The 8,397-nt window shown below is 33.3% G+C and overlaps 1 long non-coding RNA gene across 1 annotated transcript; it reads left to right on the top strand.

Annotated features, from left to right (window-relative positions):
• The first annotated feature begins 2,383 nt into the window (after window positions 1–2,383).
• On the top strand, window positions 2,384–6,701 carry LOC104116796 (uncharacterized). Its single transcript, XR_690922.4, has 2 exons — window positions 2,384–5,401; window positions 6,147–6,701. It is a non-coding gene; the product is annotated as an uncharacterized lncRNA (long non-coding RNA).
• The last annotated feature ends 1,696 nt before the right edge of the window (window positions 6,702–8,397 follow it).

Below are 8,397 nucleotides of genomic sequence, written 5' to 3'. Positions count from 1 at the left end.
CAAATAACGTATATATGTCTGATATTGTCCAAAAAGTCTAAAGATATCAGCTCTACAAGTACTTCTAGGAATACTTTTAAACAAAGGGTTATAAATTCTTTGAATATAAGTAACAAGATATGGTGAAGCAGCAAAACTAAAAGGTAAACAACCTAAAACAATCATTTTAGCTAATTCTTTCTGATCTTTCTTAATATCGTATTTACCCATTAACCCTCCAGTACCCGAGTTTAGTTTTTGTTGCCCATCTTCCTCATTTACTCCCCAATCAAGAGGGTGGTTGTCTACTATGTGCCTACGAAATTGACCCGTTCTCCCTCCCTTACCGGTCTCATATTTATAAATATCCTTACAAATTTTATATCTTACATAATTTTTATCTTTTTCTAGCCTGTCAAAAAAATTCCAACACTTACTTCTTAATCTTCGATTCTTCTTAATAGGGAGGGGAGGCCTACTTGTATTACCACGACTTTCACTCCTAATATTTTGAGTTTGACTAGCATTACCAGGTGTAGCTGGTGGTGTTTCAAGATTATCAGGTGATGGAAATGGAATATCATCTAAATTATCATCTAAATCATCATCTATACCATAATTTTATTGAAGTCCCTCATAATCTACATTTAAATTTTCACGCGAACTTTCAGAAATATGTGTAAAGCTACTAGAAGAACAAGCACCACCTCTTGATCTTTTGAAAGTTTTCTTACTACCACCTCTGCTACTGCACGCTTTTTTGGCTGCTCTAAATATATTCATTATGTAAATTAAATTAATAATTATAAATAATAAAATAAATGTACACCAAAGAAGAGAAAGATATAGAACGAGTGTACCGGAATTCCGGATGCCGCACTAAATTTGATATCAAAAATTAAACTTTAATTGATAGATCGATACTTGATAGTTGATACCACACTTTACTTGAATACTTGATATTTGATAATAATAATTTTGTAATGGCTAAACTAAGTATTTGATGAAACTTGAAATAATAAGTAATTGAGAATTTAAGAACAATAATCAATAATATCAGGAAAGAATTAGAGTAGTAAGAGAGTGAATTGTGAGGAAAAATGAAGAAGAAGGGGGGCTATTTATAGTTTTTAAAAGGTTAAAATTGTAATTTATCAAATACTAGGGGTGTGGGGGCTATTTTCTTAAGAGGGTAGGCCGAAATGGCCATTTATGCAAAAAAAGGCCGTTGGCCAACGGTCATATTTGAATTTGACCGTTGGCTACGGTCAAACAATTTTTCTTTTTTTTTTTTAAAAAAAAAAGTTAAAAATCGGGCTGAACCGGGCTGTAGCTCGTTAATAACCCGTTAACGGGTTAACGGGCTTAGCGGGTTCCGGTGCACCGGTATCAAAAAATTATTCGTTTGATACCCGTCCCAGCCCGCCCCCACGCTACAGTACCGGACTGAACCGGGTTGTAAACGGGTCAGCCCGGCTCGATTAACAGGTATACTATCTAGTCTTGTTGTCCACTTAGAATTAGGATTGCTGCAGTATTGGCGTCCAAAAAAAAATCAATGTAAAAGACTTTGATATCCAAAACTAAAAACTATGATGAAAAATAAAGAAGCACAACATAAAAATAATTACAGCAAATGTTAAGATATCATTATTTTTCTCTCTAATCCATATACATGACCTAAAACTATTACTCTATGACGAAAAAAAGAGATAATAGAGAGAACTAATAATACCTTTGGAGAAAATTGCTTCTTTCTACGTCAATACCTTTAGAGAATAATGAATAATGTGAAACAATGACATCTTTTATAAGAATAACTGGCTTATTCTTTTTCTACATGGATTCATGTAATAAATTCTAATCCTATGCAAACGGGGAAAAATTAAATAAGGAAGCATATTATTGTCAAAAAAGGAATAGGCTAGCAAAAAAAGTAGGCGGTGATGAGTAGAGTCCAAAAATCCAAATCTGCCATATTGTTGTCCAACAAGCAAGAAGAAGTATGCAACGAGAAGAAAGTCCAGAAAAAAAAAGAATTTGACCCAAAGTCGGCTATCTAGCGTTGGTGTATGCGTAGTTTAAATGAAAACAAAAATCAACCTCGGGTGATTTATAATTATAATCTTAAATTATATAAATATTTAAGGTAATAAAAGTCGACCAATATTTCGAGGTTATTTTAGTCGTTCAATATTTAGCATAAATTATTCATACTTTTATAATAATATAAATAAGTTAATTTTTCAAGAATCAATTCTATTTAGGGATGACTTCTCGCCTTTTAAATAAATAAATAAAATATAGATTTCTTTCCCTGTCTCCATCATTATTTTCCTTATTTTTTTCTTTACCCGTTGATTCCTCTATCTTCTAAACACAATCCTTTCGAATCCCTCTTTTCCATAAATTCTCAATCTCCCCAACGGCTCTTTTGATTATTTACATATGCTATTTATGTCAGAATCTCATTTGATATCAAGGGGGGAGACGAGTACTGACTCACGGCTCCATCTCTCGATACAGATGGTTAAACAAAAGAAAGAAAGAAAGAAAGAAGGAAAGAAAGAAAGAAGACAGCCATCTGGGACATTTTTATCAACTCTATTGCTCCTCCATCGATCTCTACCAGTCTCTTGCCTCAACGGCATCCCCGCTATCCTTCATTTTCTTCAACTTCTCCGCTTATCTTCACCATCTTATTAATCTCCTTTATCACTGTTTGCCATTGCACTTACCTGCATTAAACACTTGCTTGGAATCCGATTTCATAATTATATCACTTGCTGCAATTCATGTCGCTGCGTCGTTGTGCGGCCAATGAGGTTTTGAGAAAATGCTCAGAGATGTCTCTGTTCCGCCATTGTTGTTGCTGTATAATTCTCCTGTAAATATGCAGTGCGGGATTGATGGCTTTCTGTATTCGTTGTCACGAGTTCAAAGGTACGGCTCTACTTCCCTTAAATTTCCCCCCATATTACTCTATGCTCGTTTGATTAATATGAGTAAACTATATGCGATTTTCCTGGTATTTTTGCTTTGTAAAACCTGTTTGATGGTAATTGCGCTTATGTGTTAAGGTTTTTGTGGTGATCGCTACAGCGTATTTATGTTGTATGAATAACTTTTTTTTTTAAACATGTGCATGTTGTTTCAGTGTTTCATGCTTGTTTATGTGCTATTCTCGATCGCTCTATTAGGTTCAAGGGCATGTATCATTTTTGTAATTTTAGTTAATGAGAATCCGATTTGTTAAAACTAAGTAGGAATATTTAAGTTGATTTTAAGATATGACTTTATAAAGCTAGTTTATATGTTTCTATGTATCTACTTTTGTTTTCACTAGTTGATGGTGCTCTCTGTATAGCTCATTTAAAACCAAAAAAAATCTTTAAAAAGTTCATTAGGATATATCTAAATGTCATCTCTTTGCTTCTTTTATTTGAGACTAGATAAATATGGTAAGTTTGTTTCTATTTTCAAATCTCTATTCAGCAACACGTCTAGAAACAATATTTAGCATCAATCTGATTAGTCGTTCTAGTTCAACCTCTGCATGTATTTACTTTTGTGCTAAATGTGTGTGAGCCCTCTCTAAGTTAATCAATAATTTGTGAGGGGCTAAGGACTTTGAGGTCAAGTCCTCAAACCAGTATACAACTGTATTGTTTTTTAAAGTGACTAGGACGGTCTTTATTTTTAAAAAATTTTTATTATTAAATTGATCTTCTTCACTGTAAAAATATTTGATTATTATGTGAACTCGTTGTGACACTTGTAAGTCCAGTCGTTTAATTCTACTTGCTTGATACTCGTTTCCGAACTATAATAACTGTCACAATGTCATGCCTATAAGGTGGCGCATATTTTTTCACTAACGTATTTTTATGTTGGGCTACGGTTGCCTTGGAAATTCATTGGCATCGATCTTTCCACGGAGAAGAAGAAGTCTACTGACCTCGTGCTTACTCTTCTTTGATGTCCACGAAACTCGGAGTCGCAAATACCTAGTAAGATGCTTATTTTAAAGCGCTTGGATTGAGGTCAGTCATTTATTTTTGCTCGTTCTTGCACTCTCAATATTTTGTTATGAACTTATTTGATATTTGTCCGCATGTTTATTCTATTCTTTTTTACTATTCAATTTATCTCTACGTGATCTTTAGTTTAAAACTTAGAATTGGCATCTAGTTGGCAGTTAAATACTTATTGTATCACCTATGGCCTTATTACATATAGTAAAGACCGTAATGTGAAAAACATAGGTTTTGCATCTAGTTTAATTTAATTCTCTTTGGGGAAAAATAAGATTTGACATCTAGCTTGCAAGCCTCGAAAATTAGAAACTTGGTTTATTTAATTCTTTATTTATGATTAATAATTAATAAACTCAATAATTCCCACATAGTTTAAAATTCGGTCGGGAACCACAGTTGTGGACCACATAGTAATTTGAGCTCTTACCCGATTTTTGATGACGTAGACTAGTTAAATCAGAGTCATTTGCAAATAGGTGCCCTAACACACCTTAAAAATCGTAAGGTGGCTCTTTTAATACCATTTAAAAGAGTTGTCACGCGTCGAATTAGTTAGTTTCTTTACTTCCACATCAACTGCTTAATGCTCCTAATTATCTTGTCCCTTGCTTTATTGTTTTGTACTTCAAATTAAGTTCTGAAACTGAATCTTAAACCGATGTGTTTACACAAAATTATATTAGTTCACCATAATTAAGTGATATATTGTAAGTGATAAAAGTGCATATAAAAGACGCGTGTCATGTGTTTGTTAGTTTTGTCCACACACCATATGTAACTAAGTTTTTATATGTACACCAGATCATATTAGTTAATCATGATTAAGTGATATATGAATTGTACAACTTTAAGTGTAGTTACGATTTTGTACTTACAATATGTATTTTATAATTTGTAGTACTTATATACATTACAGAGGTACACTACAACTGAAACAAGTCTATTGATTTACTCACAAAATCTTCAACTAATCAATTTGTAGTACCAATGAGTGAAGTAGAATGTGTGTAGTACACTATATAATTTGTACTTTATTATTGACAAAGACATTACATATTATACAAAGTTATTGTCCTAGAAGTACCAGTACAATTGTAGTACTGTGTTGTACAATTCCACACCTTTAAAATCTCCCCCTTATGTGTCTTCAAAATCAACATAATTTGCCACAAAAGTTCAAGTGTTTTATATAAATAGGTGGAAATGTTCAACAGGGGCAACGTGAGATCATATGTACCACATTTTTTGTTTTTGATAATTTTAGTAATTGTAATACATATGTTCTCAGGTCGGCCCTGTAGAACTATTTTCCATCGTACTATTTGATAAGATTCTTGATCGAGATTGTTGGTGTCGGCAATGCTGGATTTAAAGGATTGATCAAGGTGAGTTTAAGGATGAGTGATTTCTCTCTATTAACCCCAAATTGCATGTTAGAAAAAATTGTTTCCTTATCAACAATTTGACGAGATTCGTATCCCAGATTATTCTTTGAGAAAACTACATAGTATGGTCGCTTTAAAAATAATAATCGATAAAAGTATAATATATATATATATATATATATTTGGCTAGCGAAATAATTATATTTAGCCGATTGGTCAAATGTATAATTTACCCCTTTTTCTTTTGTATCTTCTTGTTTCCCTTGGTAATATTTCCTCCCAATATTGGGCTAGTTCCCTTTTGTAATGGGTGAAAGCAAGTTTATGGCCGAATATAGGCTTATATTTGGGTTTAAGCCCAATTATTACCAGAGGCATGATAAAAAATTACAGACTTATTGCTTTCTTCATTTTCCCTTTGAACTTTTTAAATAAAAATTAGAAAATTAATAAAAATTGTAAGCTGATTAGTTCATAAATCAGTTACACTGGGATTATAGTGCATAATTATATATGCAAGATTAATAATACTCAGTATGGCTAACATTAATATTAGATATCCGATATTGTATGAAGTGTAAGATAATATTTAAATTGAATTATAAATCATACCGGTATTAGCTATAGCGAGAAAAAAATGACAATCAAACAAATGATAAATGATCTCTCACAGTGTAAAATATTTTTGTATTAGTATTATTGCAATTTACTGTCTCTAACATATCATTTTTGCTATCTTTTGCAGGTTAACCATTACTAATATTTATTATACAAAATTACTTGCAATTAGATTTTAAATTATGTAATAGTGTGAAATTCTATATATCTTACATTATCCTAAAAATAGTTTCTTATTTATTATTCCAAAAAAGTTAGAAGATTTCAAATGCCCAGAATTTACTTTACAAAAACTCTCTGTAGTAGCGAGTAGCGACAGGTAAAAGATGCGCTTTAAGGCGTATAAAACGTATTTACTCAAATTAGAAGTCGCATTTATCAATTGCGATTTATACTTTCCACTCCAAAAGTTAACATTTTCGACTCTATAAACCAACTAGATGATGTACCCGTGCATGCCCGTGCCCAATTGTTACTTTTTCTTCTTGTTGTTTCTTCCTTTTAATATTTCTTGGTATGTTGCTAATTACACACTTTCTACGCCTTTAGGGAAAGAAGAAAGAGAATAGGCTTTTGTGTAATAATGTGTAGAACCACGATTACCTTATTGTTATTTATCTTTTGCATTATGTGCATTTTAATTTTTCTGAAATCGTATTACGATACCAATCACTTTGTAATACTTGTCGAAGTTTGATACTTTATCATACAATAATTAGATAATAATTCAAGTACAATTTTAAATTATTTCTACATAGGGTCTACGCTTTTTGAGCCTAGTATACAAGCAAACAATGCACTAATATATTTAAAATGACCATTATGCCCTTGGTCGACCTCCTCTTCTCTCTTCTATACAAGCAAACAATGTACTAATATATTTAAAATGACCATTATGCCCTTGGTCGACCTCCTCTTCTCTCTTCGATATAATAGACTAGTTGGAGATAGCCTGGACTGAGCCCGGGCCCAAGACCTTATTAGTTTTTGATTTAACGTAAAGAAATTCTCTTCACTGACCGCGAAACAAATATGAACAAATATCATACAATGTGATTCAAAATGTTGCAAAACTAAGAACACAACTGATTAACTTTTAAGTTGCATCAAAAGTAAAATTGAAATTAAACAAATCAAAAGTATATTGTGCAAGTATCTAAATCAATATGTAATTCTTCTTGCTGCTGCAATTCTACAAGCTGGATTAAGTCCCTAATAGTTTTTGTGCTCTTAGAAAGCAGAATATTTTTGTCTTTATATTCGAGACGACAAGTTGATCTAGATAATGCAAAAGTAAAATAAGTATTAGCACGTGTGTAAATCATCAGAATTGGCGAAAGTAGAAGGTAGCTCGTGTGAATAAAATGAAAGCATCAAGAGCTTTCTCCTAAACTGGTGCAGTTGAATCTATTACGGTCTTCCTACAAAATGGCCCTAAATATTTTCAAAAAGATGAAAGTCTATTCAACTAACATATCAATATACAGATCACCTCCAAACCACTCGTATCTATTCAAAAATGACTCAATAATATTTAATATTCCTAAAGGAATCAATTATTTTTCATAAATTAAATTTTCCAAATTTTTCTCCAAAAAGTCAAAAAATCGACCCCGGGCCCGCTTGGTCAAAACTCGAGGTTCAGACCAAAATTCTTTTACCCAATTACCCCCGAGCCCGAATATGTAATTAGTTTTGGAATCCGACCTCAAATTGAGGTCTAAATTCCCAAATTTCCGAAATTCCTAGTTTCTACCATAACCCCTAATTCTACCATGAAAACTCTAGATTTTAGGTTGCAAAAATTCAAAAAATGTAATGGGTTTAGAAAGAAAATGGTTTAGAATCATTTATCAACAATTTGGGGAAGAAATGGCTCTTGAAAAATCGCTTCTCACCGTATGGTTTTTGAGAAAATAAATTTTTGGCTAAAATCCCGTTTTTGGATTCTGTTAAGTGTTGGACGACAGTGTTCATCGCGTTCGCGAAGGGTACTGGCTGCCAAGCCTACGCATTCGCGAGACCCAGCTCACGTTCACGATGGTTACTCCCCCCTGGCCTTCGCGTTCGCAAGGCATTGCTCGCGTTCGCGATGAAAGAACGACTGACTCCCCCTCCCCAATGCCTAACACTACGTGTTCGCGATGGGCTTGTCGCGTTTGCGAAGAAGAAATCTTCAGCTGCCCAGTTTACTCTTCGCGTTCGCGAGAGTACCTTCGTGAATGCGAAGAAGGACATGCCAGAACACCTGCTGCAGCAAAATACCAGATTTCCAAAGTCCAAAACATCTTGTGGCCTATCCGAAACTCACCCGAGCCCTCGGAGCTCCAAACCAAACATGCACACTAGTCTAAAAATATCATACGAACTTGCTCGCA

Source organism: Nicotiana tomentosiformis, chromosome 12 (genome assembly GCF_000390325.3).
Source record: "Nicotiana tomentosiformis chromosome 12, ASM39032v3, whole genome shotgun sequence".
NCBI classification, from domain to species: Eukaryota; Viridiplantae; Streptophyta; class Magnoliopsida; order Solanales; family Solanaceae; genus Nicotiana; species Nicotiana tomentosiformis.
The sequence above is the reverse complement of the archived record's forward strand: the minus strand, read 5'-3'. Positions and strand labels throughout refer to the sequence as shown.